The sequence below is a fragment of the Macaca mulatta genome, chromosome 6 (assembly GCF_049350105.2).
Source record: "Macaca mulatta isolate MMU2019108-1 chromosome 6, T2T-MMU8v2.0, whole genome shotgun sequence".
Lineage (NCBI taxonomy): Eukaryota > Metazoa > Chordata > Mammalia > Primates > Cercopithecidae > Macaca > Macaca mulatta.
Window position 1 is genome coordinate 86,739,791 of NC_133411.1, and position 16,059 is coordinate 86,755,849.

The 16,059-nt window shown below is 40.8% G+C and overlaps 1 protein-coding gene and 1 non-coding gene across 13 annotated transcripts in view; one reads left to right on the forward strand and one right to left on the reverse strand.

Annotated features, from left to right (window-relative positions):
* Positions 1 to 2,889: 2,889 nt before the first annotated feature.
* Positions 2,890 to 16,059, forward strand: part of ZFYVE16 (zinc finger FYVE-type containing 16) — a 64,724-nt gene continuing 51,554 nt past the window's right edge. For 6 of the 12 annotated variants that reach the window (XR_013418391.1, XR_013418393.1, XM_078004941.1 and 3 more), the window contains exon 1: positions 3,437 to 3,495. The gene's annotated coding sequence lies outside the window, so the exon portion shown is untranslated. Of the gene's footprint in view, positions 3,222 to 3,436; positions 3,496 to 6,975; positions 7,104 to 16,059 lie in introns of those variants that run through there. The other 6 variants (XR_013418392.1, XR_003730386.2, XM_078004940.1 and 3 more) reach the window with 3 other exon arrangements.
* On the reverse strand, positions 5,440 to 5,499 carry LOC114679137 (U7 small nuclear RNA). Its single transcript, XR_003730815.1, has one exon. It is a non-coding gene; the product is annotated as a U7 small nuclear RNA (small nuclear RNA).

Consider the following 16,059-nt stretch of genomic DNA (forward strand, 5'->3'; position numbering starts at 1 on the left):
TACATGCATTAGCCAAATTCATAGGATACTGATATAACAACATGAATGTAACTGATCAATTTATAAAAAGAAATATAACCATCAAGAATAACAATCGTTAGGCTGGCACAGTGGCTAATGTCTGTAATCCCAGCACTTTGGGAGGTTGGCTGACTGATTACCTGAATTTGAATTCTAATTGGGAGGATTGCCTGGACCCTGAAGTTTGAGACCAGTCTGGGCAATATGGTGAAACCTCGTCTCTAAAAAAATAAAAATAAAAATAATCTGGGCGTGGTGATGCACACCTGTGGTCCCAGCTACTTCAGAGGCTGAGATAGGAGGATCACTTGGGCCCTAGGAGTTGGGGCTGCAGTGAGCCATGATCCAACCACTGTATTTCAGCCTGAGTGATACAGTAAGATCCTGTCTAAAAAAAAAAAAAAAAAAAAAAAAAAGAATAACAGTTATCAGTTATTCATTTACAGTCAGTGCTTAAGTACTTTATATGGATTATCTCAATCAATGTATTAGTTCTATTAGCATTTGACTATAGGAGCATCTAAGCTTAGGAAATTTAGGTTACACAGCTAGTAGGTTATAGAATTAGAATTCAAATTCAGGTAATCAGACTCTAAAGACCATACTTGTAATGACAGGGGAAATGGATTCTTATGTTTCCTAGGCAAATTATCACACCTGTTACATTAGAGGTTTTTTTTCTTTTTCCCCCAGAATATAAAGGTAATATATAGACATTGTAGAAAATGTAGACTGTCCAGGACAATAACATCTATATTATAATCAGATAGACACGACTACTGTCAACATTTTGATATGCTTTCTTCACTCTTTTACATATATTGTATACTGTAGCTGACCTCATACTACATAGGCAATGTTAAATATTTTTAAATATTTAAAATGTTTTTTCATGAGGTAACTTCCTCAGGTCATTAAAAATTCATTGTAAACATAATTTTAATAGTTTTAATCACATATATGCGGTAATTATTTTAACCATTCTCTTAATGTTGGATTTTTTACTTTTATCAATTTATTTACCATGGTTAAGTATCTTTCCATAGAGATCTTCATGTTCTGGACTATCTCCTTATAATTTCCAAAAGAGAAATGATGAAATTAGGTCACATGAACACGCATAAAGTTCTTGACATGATTTGACAAATAACTTTCCAAAATCTTTGTCCTAATTTATATCCCTCCCAGGGTGTAAGTGTCCGCTTTACTCTTCTGTCACCCATGGAGTTTATTCACATTTTAAACAGATCGGGTAATTAGATGCCTGGGAAATAACCTCTCTTTTGTCTCTGTTTATTATTAATGACTTTGAACATTGATTGGTAAAATGTGTAGTAGGCATTTAAATTTCATATTTTGTGAACTGATCATTGTATATACTTTCCCCATTGATCTATTTAAGGTGTTCGTGTCTTTTTTCTATTCTCTTTGTCCTCTTACTTTACTATATAAATACTTCTGTCCCCAATATGCATTTGTGTATATGAGTCTCTGCTACTAGACTCTGGTTCCCCATAGACAGTGGCCCCATTTTATTTTATCTGTGAAGAATGCCTAACACATAGTAGGAAAAAGGCATACTGTACTTTGTAGAATTATTCTTAGGATTAAATGACATAATGTAAGCAAAGCATCTAACACACTGTCACAAAGCAGATGCTCAATACATACATTAGTTTAGGCAATCAAAAGTTTTGCTATTTCATTTTGTTGTTTAGGAAAACAAAGGTTAGAGATTCAATATCTTTCAAAGATCGGGAACTATAGCTGTAAACTGCAGATTTAAGATGTGAACCCTGATTCTCAAATCTTTCATCACAAATCACATGTGGCTGGAATACTCGAAAAATTATAATTCTTGCAATTCTTTTTTTCTTTTTTGAGAGTGAGTCTTGCTCTGTCGCCCAGGCTGGAGTGCAGTGGCCCGATTTTGGCTCACTGCGACCTCCGCCTTCTGGGTTCAAGCGATTCTCCTGCCTCAGCCTCCCGAGTAGCTGGGATTACAGGTGCCGGCCACCACACCCAGCTAATTTTTGTATTTTTAGTAGAGACGGGGTTTCACCATGTTGGCCAGTTTGGTCTCGAACTCCTGACCTCAGGTAATTCGCTTGCCTCGGCCTCCCAAAGTGCTGGGGTTACAGACAGGCGTGAGCGCCCGGCCAATTCTTGCAATTTTTGAAAGATCAGTATGAACTGTGGGCTGTTAAACCTTTGAGGAACTGCTTTTTCCCTGTATCTGTCTGTATCGGATCCCATATGTATGTCTCTTCCCTTGTTTTTATTTTTATTTTTTTTTAGAGACACGGTCTGATTCTGTCGCTCAGGCTGGGATGCAGTGTTGCCACCAGAGCTCACTGCAGCCTTGACCTCCTGGGCATCAGTGATCCTCCCACTTCAAACTCTGAGCCAGTAGCTGGGACTACAGGAACGTGCCAACACGCCCGGCTAATTTTTTAATTTTCATTTTTAGTATTGACAGGGTCTTGCTATGTTGCCCAAGCCCGTCTGGAACTTCTGACTTCTAGCGATCCTCCCGCCTCCACCTCCCAAAGTGCTGGGATTACAGGCGTGAGCCACCGCGCCCGGTCTCTCATTTAAATTTATTGGAAACTTGTGGTAAAAATAGCAAAGCTCAACAAGCAAATATACATCAAGTGAGTGACATTTTATTTCTCCATCAGAGCAGTCAGCTTTTGCTTTTAGACAGGGAGACAGCTGTTCTAGTGGCCGCTTTAAAAAAAACGAAACAAAACATTCAGAACTAACGCAGCGAAGGGAAGGAAAGGGATGTCCAGTCAGCTGGAGTGGCTTGGAGCTCGGGGTTGGCTGGGAGCATTTTTATTGCTGCCGGGAGGAAGAAGGGGAAGCGGGGGAAGTGGGGGGGGGGGGAGCAGTCTGTTGTAAAATCAGTTTGAAGTAAACAAAAGTTAGGTTTTCCGAGGGGCCAGCAGCGCGGAGAGCAGGCCCAGCCAGCTGCCAGGAAGGCAGGTCTGTCCAGTAGAAACCGGAACGCCGCGCAGGCTCAGCGGAGGGCTACGGCTGGGGCCGGGGAAGCTGCCTCTAGGTTAGCGAAGGGTAAAGGAAGTCAGACACTGACGCGAGAGGCCTCCCGATCCGCAATCGAGTGGAAAACCGAGTCCCGATCTAAGGCCGAATCATCAGGCTTCCCGGTCACCCTAGAACCCACTCGGGCACTTCCGGTAAGAAGTCTAGCGCCCCCTGCTCGGAACCTGCATCGTAGTGCGCAGGCGCCCCGGACCTGGAGACAGCCGGGGACGCCGAGGTAGGAGGCGTGTGAGCCGAAGAGGAAAGCCTCCTCTGCGCCTGCGCTCTCTGCGCTGCCCGGGGGGGGCGGGGAAAGAAACCCTGAGCCGGCGGCTGGCACTCCCAGGACTCCCGGCCGGGGTCGCTCTTCACTCCTCAGCGTGACGTCGTGTCGAGTTCCCAAAAAGCTCCGCCGGGGCTGTAGGGGAGGTAAGAGCCCCCCGTGACCGGTCGTCTCGGCCTCCCCTCAGCCCTGCTGTTCCCACAGAGGGGGCGGGGTGACCGCTGGACCCGCCGACCTGGGCGCTGGGTCTGGCCCTCTTCCTCTGCGGACAGAGCCTGGGCCCCGACCGATTCCTTTTCCGAGCCCCCGGAGCTGGCCGGGGAACTCTGGCCCTCCAATCTGATGTCCCTTCCTGGAGCCTGAAGGGCCAGACCGGACTGGACCGAGAGGGCAATCACGGCGGCTGTTTGCCCGGTTCCACCCTCCCGGGCCGCCGGAGTGGCCGGCGCTCCTGGGGGAGAGACCCCAGCGGGTGGAGGGAGAAGCGCCCTGGCGCCGCCGTCCCGCCTGGGGAGGGGCTGCGAGTGCAGAGGGGACTGTGGTTCTTTAGGAGTGGCAGAGGCTCGGTCCCCGCAGAGGAGTCTCATCGCTGCCGGTGCTCTCGCACTGCCCATTCCCGCACCCATGCATTTTCTCTTCGTTAGAGAACAGAAGGGTGCAGTGGCCGTCTTTCCCGCTGCCTTTCCTTTGGTATTTTGAGAAAGTCCAAAAGAGGACCTTATTTTTAACTCTTATTTGTACTACCGTGATTGCAAATGTTATGTTCCAGACTAAGAATGTTCTTTCTTGTTAGTTTGGCTAGTCCATACATTTGATATTAAGTGAATCTTTTCAATTCAAAAAATAGGCACTTTGTTGATTCAGTCAGATTCCTCCGTTTATTCACTTGAGCTTGTCGTCTCTTGAGTTGGCAGGAGTTTAATGGTTTAATCCAGTAGAACTATATGTAATTTTCCGCCTAATTTCTTCCCTTTTTTCCTCCCCTGGATATTAAACTGCATGCTTAGTGGCAAAAATTGAAAAAATAGAATAAAGAATAAGCAAAAATGATCAACCATAATTCCACCATGTTACAGTAATCACTTTTAATGTTTTGACTTTTTTCCTTTGAGTCTTTTTTTCCCTGTGCATTTTCTTGAGATTTTATGTCGTTGGATTGTCTACTTTCCTTGATTTAAATTACGTTGTAAGCATTTCCCCATGTTTTTAAAAAGCTTCATAAAAATGACTTCTTGATTATACATGAGCAAAGTATCTTTTGAAACAGTTATATTACAGATAAAGCAAATTCCCATTAATTATCCCCAATCATAATGTTACATGATAGAATAGTGCTACAGTTCATTTAACATTATGATTGGGGATAATTACGCTTAAAAATTATTGAGGACCAATAGAGTTTTTGGTTCCTAGTGCTGCAGTATATTTGCCATTTTGGAAATTAAAACTCAGAAAACTGAAGATGTTTTATTTATTCATTTAAAAATAACAGACTCAAATAATTTTTGAGTGAAAAGTAACTATTTTCTAACACAAAACTTAGAAGAGGAGCGTGGCATTGTTTTAAATTTTTCAAATTACTTTAATATCTGATTTATGGAAGACAGCTGGATTTTCATATTTGCGTCTGTTGTGCTATCTGGTTTAGGTTGAAGCATATGAAGAAAACACCAGTCTTGCACAGATATGTAGTAGGAGAAGGGAAGATTTTACAAGCCTGCTGAAAGGCTCCTGGGGACATCCAGGGGTCCTGAGACCACAGTTTGAGAAAGCTGATTTAACCGTTTTTGGATTGATGGGCTGTTAGATTGTTTAAAATTGTACACTATTGCAACCACTACAACAGTGAACGTTCTTTGTGATGTTTTCTGGTGTATGCGTGCTAGTGTTTTTCTGTAAGTAAAATTGCTAGGTCATAGAGTTTTGCTTTTTTTTTTTTTTTAAGTTTGTTGAACACATTACTTTTGATGCCTGTATAATTTTCTATTGTGCACTAATGTTGGTGATTTGATTGTTTCAACTAATGATTTGGTGAAATATCTTTGCATATTTTTAGTTGTTTTGAATTATTTTCTTTTTGGGGGGGGCTGGAGGAAGTCCAGTAAAAACCAGACAACTGCTAGATATATTCTAAAAGAGCTGTAACACATGGATTCTTTTCTAAAATTTCGAAAAAGATAATTGTTAGATCAAATATTAGGAATCTTTTTCAGGCTATTGGTACATATTGTCACATTGTTTTCCTGGGAGATAGTACCGGTTTATTTCCTGTCAGCAGTGTCTGTCATGCTTAAAAAACAAAAACAAAACACACACACACACACATGCACATGCTTACCAACATTGAGTACTTTTATTATTTTAAAAATTGTTTTAATTTAGCAGACAATAAATGGTATATGTTCTAATTCTCATTACTTTGCTAGTGCACTGAATATTTTTCATAATCTTACTGGTTGTCTGTTGATGTTATTTGTCCATTTATAGTCCAGTGTCCAAGTGTTTTTCTAACACATTTTTATCTTCTCAAATATATTGTAAGGAAACGTGCTGTACTTTTTTTTTTTTTTTTTTTTTTTTTTGAGGTGGAGTCTCCTTATGTTGCCCAGGCTGGAGTGCAGTGGCGCGATCTAGGCTCTCTGCAACCTCTGCCTCCTGGGTTCAGGCCATTCTCCTGCCTCAGCCTCCTGAGTAGCTGGGACTACGGCCACGCGCCACCACGCCCAGCTAATTTTTGTATTTTTAGTAGAGACGGAGTTTCACTGTGTTGGCCAGGATGGTCTCAATCTTCTGACCTCGTGATCCGCCCGCCTCAGCATCCCAAAGTGCTGGGATTACAGGTATGAGCCACTGTGCCCGGCCTTAGGAAACGTGCTGTACGTTTTTTTAAGGAAAAGAACAAAATTATGTTTTCTCTGTTTGCAAGAGCACATGCCTTTTTTTTTTTTTTTTTTTTTTTTGAGATGGAGCCACCCTCTCTCGCCAGGCTGGAGTGCGGTGGCACAATCTCAGCTCACTGCAACCTCTGCCTCCCGGGATTCAACCGATTCTCCTGCCTTAGCCTCCCAGGCAGCTGGGACTACAGGCGCGCACCACCACGCCCAGCTAATTTTTGTTGTTGTTGTTGTTTTATTTTTAGTAGAGACGGGGTTTCACCATGTTGGCCAGATGGTCTCGATCTCTCTTCAGCTCATTATCTGCCTGCCTCAGCCTCCCAAAGTGCTGGGATTACAGGCGCGAGTCACCTGAGTACACTGGCTGAGTACATGCTTATTTAAAAAAAGTAAAATAGTATGAAGACATATCATGTAGCTCTGAAAGGTTTATGTAATCCCGTTCCTACATTTATAGTATTACTAACATCATTAATGTTTGTTCCTTCATATATTTTTTTACTGTGCCTTTGTTAATTTTTTTACAACTTATTTGTAAAAATAGGTTTGCACAATGCATAAAGTTTTGTGATTTGATTTTCTTTAATTTAACATTATATGTTGGATATTTTTCTACCGAAGTCCATATAAATGGGCAAAGTTTTATCCTGGGTGGTTTCAGGAACATGAATTGTGATCTTCAGTTATCTGATGGCAGACTCTTGTCCCCTTCTAAATGTATTCTCTTCCTAGGTGATCTCATCCATTAACGGCTGTGTGTTGCCAATTCCAAAATCTTTATCTATCTCAGACTTCTCTCCTGCATTCCAGATTATTATATTCAACTGCCTTTTGGATATCTCTCCCAGGATGTTCTCAAGGTACTTCAAACAGTCCAAACGTGAACTCATGTTTTCCCTTAATCCTGCTCCTCTTTGTATTGCCTGTCATGGTCAGTGGCACCACCATCTACCCCAGCCACTCATGGTGGAAACCTGGCACTAATCCAGCTTTCTCCCTTGCTTTCAGTCTCCAAAAGTTCTCATTCTTTTGCCACTTTTATTTCATTTTATTATTTTTATTTGAGACAGGATCTCACTGTGTTGTCCAGGCTGGTCTCAAATTCCTGGGCTCAAGTTAATCCTCCCACCTCAGGCTCTGGAGTAGCTGGGACCAAGGCGGGCATCACCATGCCTGGCTTATTTTAGCCATCTTTATATCTGTTTCCTTTTTTTCTCCACCACACTATCTCAGCTCAGGCCTTCATCTCTTACCTTAACCATTTTAGGTGTCCCCTTACTATTGGTTTTGTTGGTTTTCTGGTTAATCTTCCATGTTACTGCCAATTTTTGTAATCATGAAGAGATTTTTGAAAGCCATTTTATTGTAAATATTATGAAGATGTTTTCTTAAATCTAAAAATATATAAATAGCCAAGTGAGTAAAAACCTAAAATAAGTTATATGTACACATAAATAAACCTATTTTAAAAGGAAGTATATATTATATTTCTTTTATGTCTTCTACTGAATATGGTAGCTTGTTGGCACAAAAAGTACGTCCTGATTGATTGAAATGGGAAATGTATACAGCTTAATGAGGTTTCATGTTAAAACATTTCAGTATACCATATTTACATTGTCATACCTTTTACAATTATATTATCTTTTTCATATCTTTCTTGGCACCTCAAATAACTTAATGCTTAGTAAAGCATTGCTATATAGATAGGAATGTTTTGTAAGTAGATGTTATTTAATGAGTTCCATAATTTATTTCTAAAAAATTCTGTGACTTTTGCTAATAAGAAACTACTTCTAGACCTTTCAGTTTTTGTACTTTATTCATTAAATACATCCTATATTCAGAGTTCCTTTACTGCTACTTTTTACTATTATGTTTATTTTAAATTTAATGTTTATATTTATCAAAGGGATACCTGTACATAAAGAGTCAAATAATACTTCAAGGATTATAATGAAAATCTGTCTGGGTGCGGTGGCTCATGCCTATAATCCCAGCACTTTGGGAGGCTGAGGCAGGAGGATCACATCAGCCCAGGAGTTTGAGACCAGTCTGGGCAACATAGTGAGACCTTGTCTCCACAAAAAATAAACAAAATTAACTGGGTTGTGGTGGCACGCACCTGTTGTTCCATTTACTTAGAAGGCTGAGGTGGGAGGATTGCTTGAGCCCATAGAAGCTATAGTGAGCTGATACCCTACCACTACAGTGCAACTTGCGCAACAGACTGAGACCCTGTCTCAAAAAAGAAAAGAGGGCCAGGCGCGGTGGCTCACGCCTGTAATCCTAGCACTTTGGGAGGCTGAGGCAGGCGAATCACCTGAGGTTGGGAGTTCGAGACCAGCCTGACCAACATGGAGAAACCCCATCTCTACTAAAAATACAGAATTAGCCAGGCGTGGTGGCGCGTGTCTGTAATCCCAGCTACTCGGGAGGCTGAGGCAGGAGAATTGCTTGAATCCGGGAGGCGGAGGTTGCAGTGAGCTGAGATCATGCCATTACACTCCAGCCTGGGCAACAAGAGCGAAACTCTGTCAAAAAAAAAAAAAAAAGAAAGAGGAAAACAACAATCTTCTGCCCCAGTACCCTTGAATCCCACTCTCCAGAAGCAGTCTTTCTCAATCAGTGCTTTCTGTGTGAATCACTGAACAAGAAAAATGATTTGAGCAACTATTTTCTTAATTTTCTCAAGGAGGGTATGTAGCTAATATGATAGATGCATAGGAGAGAAGTTAGTTTTTTACATAAAATGGAAGCCTTAGGGCATTAAAGATTGATTCTCTCGCCGAACCTTAATTGAGAAAGGCTGCTCCAGAGTCAGTGACCTCAATTCCTTATCACTTCCAGTTTTTACAAATAACATATTTAGATATATGGTGATGTCCCCTTCCCATTCCCATCCTAATGCAATTTTAGGTATCGTTTACTAATTTCCCATTACAGAAGATGGGAGTTTAGGTTTTTTGCACCAACTCCTACCTTTAAACACTGCATTTCACTTCTCCTCTCCCTTCTCTATTACCAGATTAGTTACACGTTAACTTTTAGTTATTTGGTGTTTACCTCATTTTAACTATGTAAATATTGTATGTAGCTGAACCAGGTAAGTGTGAGGTTGTTTCCTTTCTTGTATGATTTTTGTTTTTCCTAGTTAATAATCATCTTAATTCTTTTGTACATGTACCTTTTATGTTTCTTTATAAATACATGTTTTATATCTTTTTAATGTGTCTTTTGTATTCTTTATTTGATCTATTAACCTCTTGAACCAGATACGTCAATCTCCTCTTAGTAGATTCAAACACATCTGATAATCTGTTGGTTTTGTAACATCTTTCCTGTAATGTGCTGGTCATCCTGCCTCCATCTTGATGGGTTGCTCTCTAGGCCTGTTGCACAACTGTCTTCCTGGACTGCCCTTTTACAGTCATCTGTGAATTGCATTTGTCTCTTCTGTGTGGGTAGCCTCTTTACTGGATTTCAGGTTTTCCTTTTTCTTGGTGTCTCCCTTATATTGGCAGAGTACATCTTTCAGTAGCTTCCTGAGAAAGACTGAATGGGATGCACATATTTTGGGTTCTTGTATGTCCATACATTTTTTATTTAACCTTCACATTTATGATAACCAATCCTTTGATTATGACCTGTTATATCTCTATGGAAGCTTTTACACTTATTCAAGAAGTATGTATTGAGCACATTTTATGTGCTAGGCACTGGCCAAGACATTTTGAACATATAGGTGAACAAAAATACAAGATTCATGTCCTTGTGGAGCTTAAAGTTAGGGAGGAAGGAGTTGTTCAACCGCAAATATAATAAATTATACAAAACATTGGGAGTTTGTAAAATACATAACTGCTTTAGAAAAGAGAAAAAAGGAGAGCAGGATGGGGTGGGAAGTTCAGGAATACTGGGGAAAGGAGAGGTAGGGGATGCAGACTTTAGTATTAAATGAGGTGATCTTCCCTTCAACCATTCAGGTATTCTGAAATTTCACAATGATGTTGGTTGGTAAGAGTTTTTCATTCATGTGTTGGGCCCCAAATGGGCCCTTTCCATTTGGAGACCATATCTGTGGTGTTTTATTTGACAATTTCTTCTTTCACTCCCTTCCTTCTTTCTGGATTTCTTTTAATTAGAATATTAAACCTCATTAGATTGATTCTCTGATTTCTAATATTTTCTCTCCTGTTTTCCATCCCATTCTTTTTGTTCTGATTTCTCGGATAGTTTCTCAACTTTATTTTCTAACACCTTGATTGCATTTTAAAAAATAAACATTTTATTTTGGAACAGTTTTAGATTTACAGAATCACTGCAGACCGTATAGAGTTCCTGTATACTCCATACCCAGTTTATTATTAACATCTTCGATTAATATGGTACATTTGTTATAATTAGTGAACCAGTATTGATACATTATTAACTAAAGGCTATACTTTATTCACATTTCCTCATTTTTCCCCTAATATGCTTTTTCTGTTCCAGGATCCCATCCAGGATACCACATTATGTTGAGTAGTCCTGTCTCCTTAGGCACCTCTTGATTGTGATAGTTCTCAGACATTCTTTGTTTTTGATGCTTTTGAAAGTTTTGAGGATTACTGGTCAGATGTTTTGTAGAATGTCAGTTGGAATTTGTCTCATTGTTTTTTTTAATTTTTATTTTTATTTTTGGGACGGAGTCTTGCTCTGTCGCCCAGGCTGGAGTACAGTGGTGCGATTTTGGCTCACTGCAAGCTCTGCCTCCCGGGTTCACACCATTCTCCTGCCTCAGCTTCCAGAGTAGCTGGGACTACAGGTGCCTGCCACCACGCTAATTTTTTGTGTTTTTGGTAGAGACGGGGTTTCACCATGTCAGCCAGGATGGTCTCTGTCTCCTGACCTTGTGATCCTCCCGCCTTGGCCTCCCGAAGTGCTGGGATTACAGGCGTGAGCCACCATGCCCAGCCCTCCCTCATTATATTGGGGTGGTGCGTTTTGGGGAGAAAGACAACAAAGATGAAGTACAGTTTTCATCAATACATACTGTCAATGTGACTGCCACTTTTTTTTTTTTTTTTTTGGAGTCTCGCTCTGTCACCCGTGCTGGAGTGAAGTGGTGCAATCTCAGCTCACTGCAACCTCTGCATCCCGAATTCAAGCAATTCTCCTGCCTCAGCCTCTTGAGTAGCTGGGATTACAGGCACGCACCACCACACCCGGCTAATTTTTGTATTTTTAGTAGAGGCGGGGTTTCACCATGTTAATTAGGCTGGCCTCCAATTCTTGACCTTGTGATCCACCTGCCTCAGCCTTCCAAAGTGCTGGGATTACAGGCGAGAGCCACTGCGCCCGGCCAACTTGCCACTTTTAATGTTAACCTTGATCACTTGACTTGAGGTAGTGTTTGTTAGGTTTCTTCACTTTGAAGTTACTATTTTCTTTTTTTCTCCTGTATTCTTCAATAGAAAGTCACTGTGCACTGAACACTTAAGGAGTGGGGAGTTCTACTTCCTTGAGAGCAAAAATCTACATAAATTATTTGGATTTTTTTTTAATTGCGTGGGAGATTTGTCTTCTCCCCAATTATTTATTTAATCATTTACTTACATCAGTATGAACACATAGATTTTTTTTTTTTTTCTTTTTTGAGGCGGAGTCTCACTCTGTTGCCCAGGCTGGAGTGCAGTGGCACAATCTCGGCTCATTGCAACCTCCACCTCCCAGGTTCAAGCGATTCTCCTGCCTCAGCCTTACAAGTAGCTGGAACTACAGTCATGCACCACCACACCTGGCTAATTTTTGTGTTTTTAGTAGAGACGGGATTTCACCATGTTGGCCAGGATGGTCTCGATCTCTTGATCTCAGGTGATTGCCCGCCTTGGCTTCCCAAAGTGCCTGGATTACAGGCGAGAGCCACTGCGCCCAGCTGATTTTTTTTTTTTTAATATGTTGGTTATATTGCTCTTTTATTTTGTCCCAGCTTTGGCCATTGGGAGCTCTTTCACTTGGGTGTTGTATCTCTTTGACATACTCCCATTGTTGTATGTGTGTACATGAACTTTTACTTCCTGGCATTACAAGATGCTTTGTGCTCATTTTGTTTATTTCCTGTCCTAGTTTTAGAAGCAGCCATTTTTCCAAGGAGTGTTGGTTCCTTTCATTGGAGAATTTTATTAGAAACCAAGATCTGGGTGCTAAGTATGTTTGTTTCCCCTGGGATGATATTGCTTCTAGGCCCTCTGACAAATACAAGGATATATGTTAGTATATATGTTAGTATGTGTGTTCATACTAACCTGTATTACACATATCTGTAAATATTTCTATGTGTGACCATCGGTATCAATATTAAGCTAAACATGAATTTATATTGATGTCTTCAATTCAAATCCATTACCAGATAGATTATTTTATCTTCCTCCCCTGTATAGCCGTAACCTCCTCCTTCAACAGTGAGAAACTTGGCTTCCACGATCAGTCATCCATTTACTTACTTGTTCAGTTTCAGTATACAGGTATAGTGATTTCAGAATTGTTAACCTGTGCCACTGTGGAAAACAACTTTATCAACTAGGGTAGAGTGCCTGTCTTTCTTTAGTCTTACGTATTCCACTCATTTCCAAAGGTCAGCACCTTATTCTTCCATCCCCTGTGATGAGGTGGTTTCATACATTCAGAATACAATTAAACACTTTGTCACAGTCTGAGTGCCAATCTAGGATTCCCCCATTCCCTAAATAATTTTTTGAAAATTTGCGTGTTGAGGTTTATTCTTTTTTCTGTGAAGTTCTATGGATATTAACATGTGATTATCTTACGTTCACCATTACTACTCTAAAAAATCTGTGCTTCACATATCCAGCTCTCCCCCACTGTAAACCACTGGCAATCGTTGGTGTTTTGCTGTCTGTAGTTTTACCTTTTCTAGAATGTTATATAATTAGAATAATGTAGTATGTAAATTCTTTTACTTAGCAGTATACATTAAGATTCACTCGTGTTTTTGTGGCTTGATAGCTCATTTCTTTATATCATTGAATAATATTCCATTGGATAGATGTGTGATGGTTTGTTTTTCCAAATACCTAATTGCTTCCAGTTTTTGGCAGTTACGTTTATATGCATTCACATCCAAGTTATTGTGTGAATGTAAATTTTCAAATCAGATGGGTAAATACCTAGGAGCATGATTGCTGGATTATATGGTAGTATTAAGTTTTGTAAGAGACCACCTAATAGTCTTCCAAAGCGACTATACCATTTTACATTCCCACTGGCAATAATAAGATTTTCTCTTGTTTGGCGTCCTCAGTGACATTCTAGTAGATGTGAAGTGAATATCTCATTATTTTAATCTACAGTTCCCTGAAGACAAATGATGTTCAGCATTTTTCATATTCTTATTTTCCATTCTTATATCTTCTTTGCTGAGATGTCCATTCAGAACTTTTGCCAATTTTAAAATTGGATTGTTTTCTTGCTTCTTTTCCTTTCCTTTCACTTTTTGCCTTTTCTCTCCTTTCCTTTCCTTTCTCCTTTGCTTTCTTTTCTTCTTTCCTTTCTCCTCTTCTCTCCTCTTTCTCCTCTCCTCTCTCCCTTCCCCTCTCCCTTCCCCTCTCCTTTGCCCTTTCTTTTCGCCTCCCCTCCTTTTCCCTCCCTTCTTTTCGACAGGGTCTGACTCTGTTTCCCAGGCTGGAGTGCAGTGGCACAGTCATACCTCACTGTAACCTTGAACTCCTGGGCTCAAGCTATCTTCCCATCTCAGCCTCTCAAGTAGCTAGAACTATAGGTGTGCACCCCCACACCCAACTAATTTTTAATTTTTTTTCTTAGAGATGAGGTTTCTCTATGTTGCCCAGGCTGGTCTTGAACATCTGGCCTCAATAGAACTTCCCACCTCAGCTTCTTAAAGTTCTGGAATTACAGGTGTGAGCCACCGTGCCTGGCCTTGGATTATCTTCTTGCCAAATTTTAAGAGTTCTTTTTAGATTTTTAGATACAAGTCCTTTATCAGATATGTGTTTTGCAAATATTCCAGTCTGTGACTTGTCTTCTTATTCTCTTAACAGTATCTCTTGCAGAGTGGAAGTTTTACATTTTAGTAAGATCCAATTTACCAATTTTTTTCTTTGATGGATCATGGTACTGGTGTTGTATTTAAAAACTGCTCACCAAACCCAAGGTTATGTAGATTTTCTCCTATGCTTTCTTGAAGAAATTTTACAATTTTGCATGTTAAGTTTAAGTTACCCACTTTGAATATGTTTTTATATAAGGTGTAATGTCTGTGTCTGGGTTCATATTTTTCATAGGGATGTCCAGTTTTTTCAGCACCTGTTATTGAAAAGACTGTCTATTCTCCATTGAATTGCCTTTGCTCCTTTGTCAAAGATAAGTTGACTACATTTGTGTGGGTTTATTTTCGGGGCCTTTTTTTTTTTTTTTTTTTGATACAGGGTCTCACTATGTTGCCCAGGCTACAGTGCAGTGATGCAATCATGGCTCACTGCAGCCTCAACCTCCCTGGTTTCAGCTGATTCTCCCCTCAGCCTCCCGAGTAGCTGGGACTACAGGTGCATGGCACCATGCCCAGCTTATTTTTTATGTTTTGTGGAGACAGAGTTTCTCCATGTTGCCCTGGCTAGTCTTGAACTCCTGGGCTCAGATAATCTGCCTGCCTCTGCCTCCCAAGTGCTGGGATTACAGCGTGAGCCACCATGCCTGGCCATTTTTGGGGTCTCTTCTTTTTTATTGATCTATGTGTCTGTTCTTTTGCCAATACCAAATTGCCCTGATTATTAGAACCTTCTTGTACATCTTAAAATTAGATAGTGTGAGTCCTCCAACTTTGTTGTTCTTCAATATCATGTTAGCTAGTCTAGATTTTTTGTCTTTTCTTTTTTTATTTTTATTTTTAGTAGAGACAGGGTTTCACCATGTTGGCCAGGCTGGTCTCGAACTCTTGACCTCATGATCCACCTGCCTCGGCCTCCCAAAGTGCTGGGATTACAGGCTTGAGCCACCACGCCCGGCCAATTCTTTGTCTTTTCATATAAACTTCAGGATTAGTTTCTTGAGGCCTACAAAATAGCTTGCTAGGATTTTAGTTGGGATTGCACAAGAATCTAGAGATAGAGTTGGGAAGAATCCATATCTTTGTTTTTGTTTGTTTGTTTATTTTTTTGAGACAGAGTCTCTCTCTGTCACCTAGGCTGGAGTGCAGTGGTATGATCTTGGCTCACTGCAACCTCTACCTCCTGGGTTCAAGTGATTCTCCTGCCTCAGCTGCTGAGTAGCTGGGGTTAATAGGCACACTCCACCATGTCTGGCTAATTTTTGTATTTTTAATAGAGACAGGGTTTCACCATGTTGGTCAGGCTGGTCTTGAACTCCTGACCTCATGGTCTGCCCACCTTAGCCCCGCAAAGTGCTGAGTGCTGGGATTACAGGTGTGAGCCACTGTTCCCAGCCTTTTTTTTTTTTTTTAATTTTATTTTATTTTTGAGATGGAGTCTAGCTCTGTCGCCCAGGCTGGAGTGCAGTGGCACAATCTCAGTTCACTGCAACTTCTGCCTCCCAGGTTCCAGTGATTCTTTTGTCTCAGCCTCCTGAGTAAGTGGGCACAGGTGGGCACCACCATGCCCAGCTAATTTTTGTATTTTTGGTAGAAATGGAATTTCACCATGTTGGCCACGCTGGTCTCTAACTCCTGACCTCAAGTGATCCACCCACCTTGGCCTCCCAAAGTGCTGGGATTAGAGACGTGAGCCACTGCACCTGGCCTGTATCTTAATACTGAGTTTTCCTATCCATGAACATGGAATA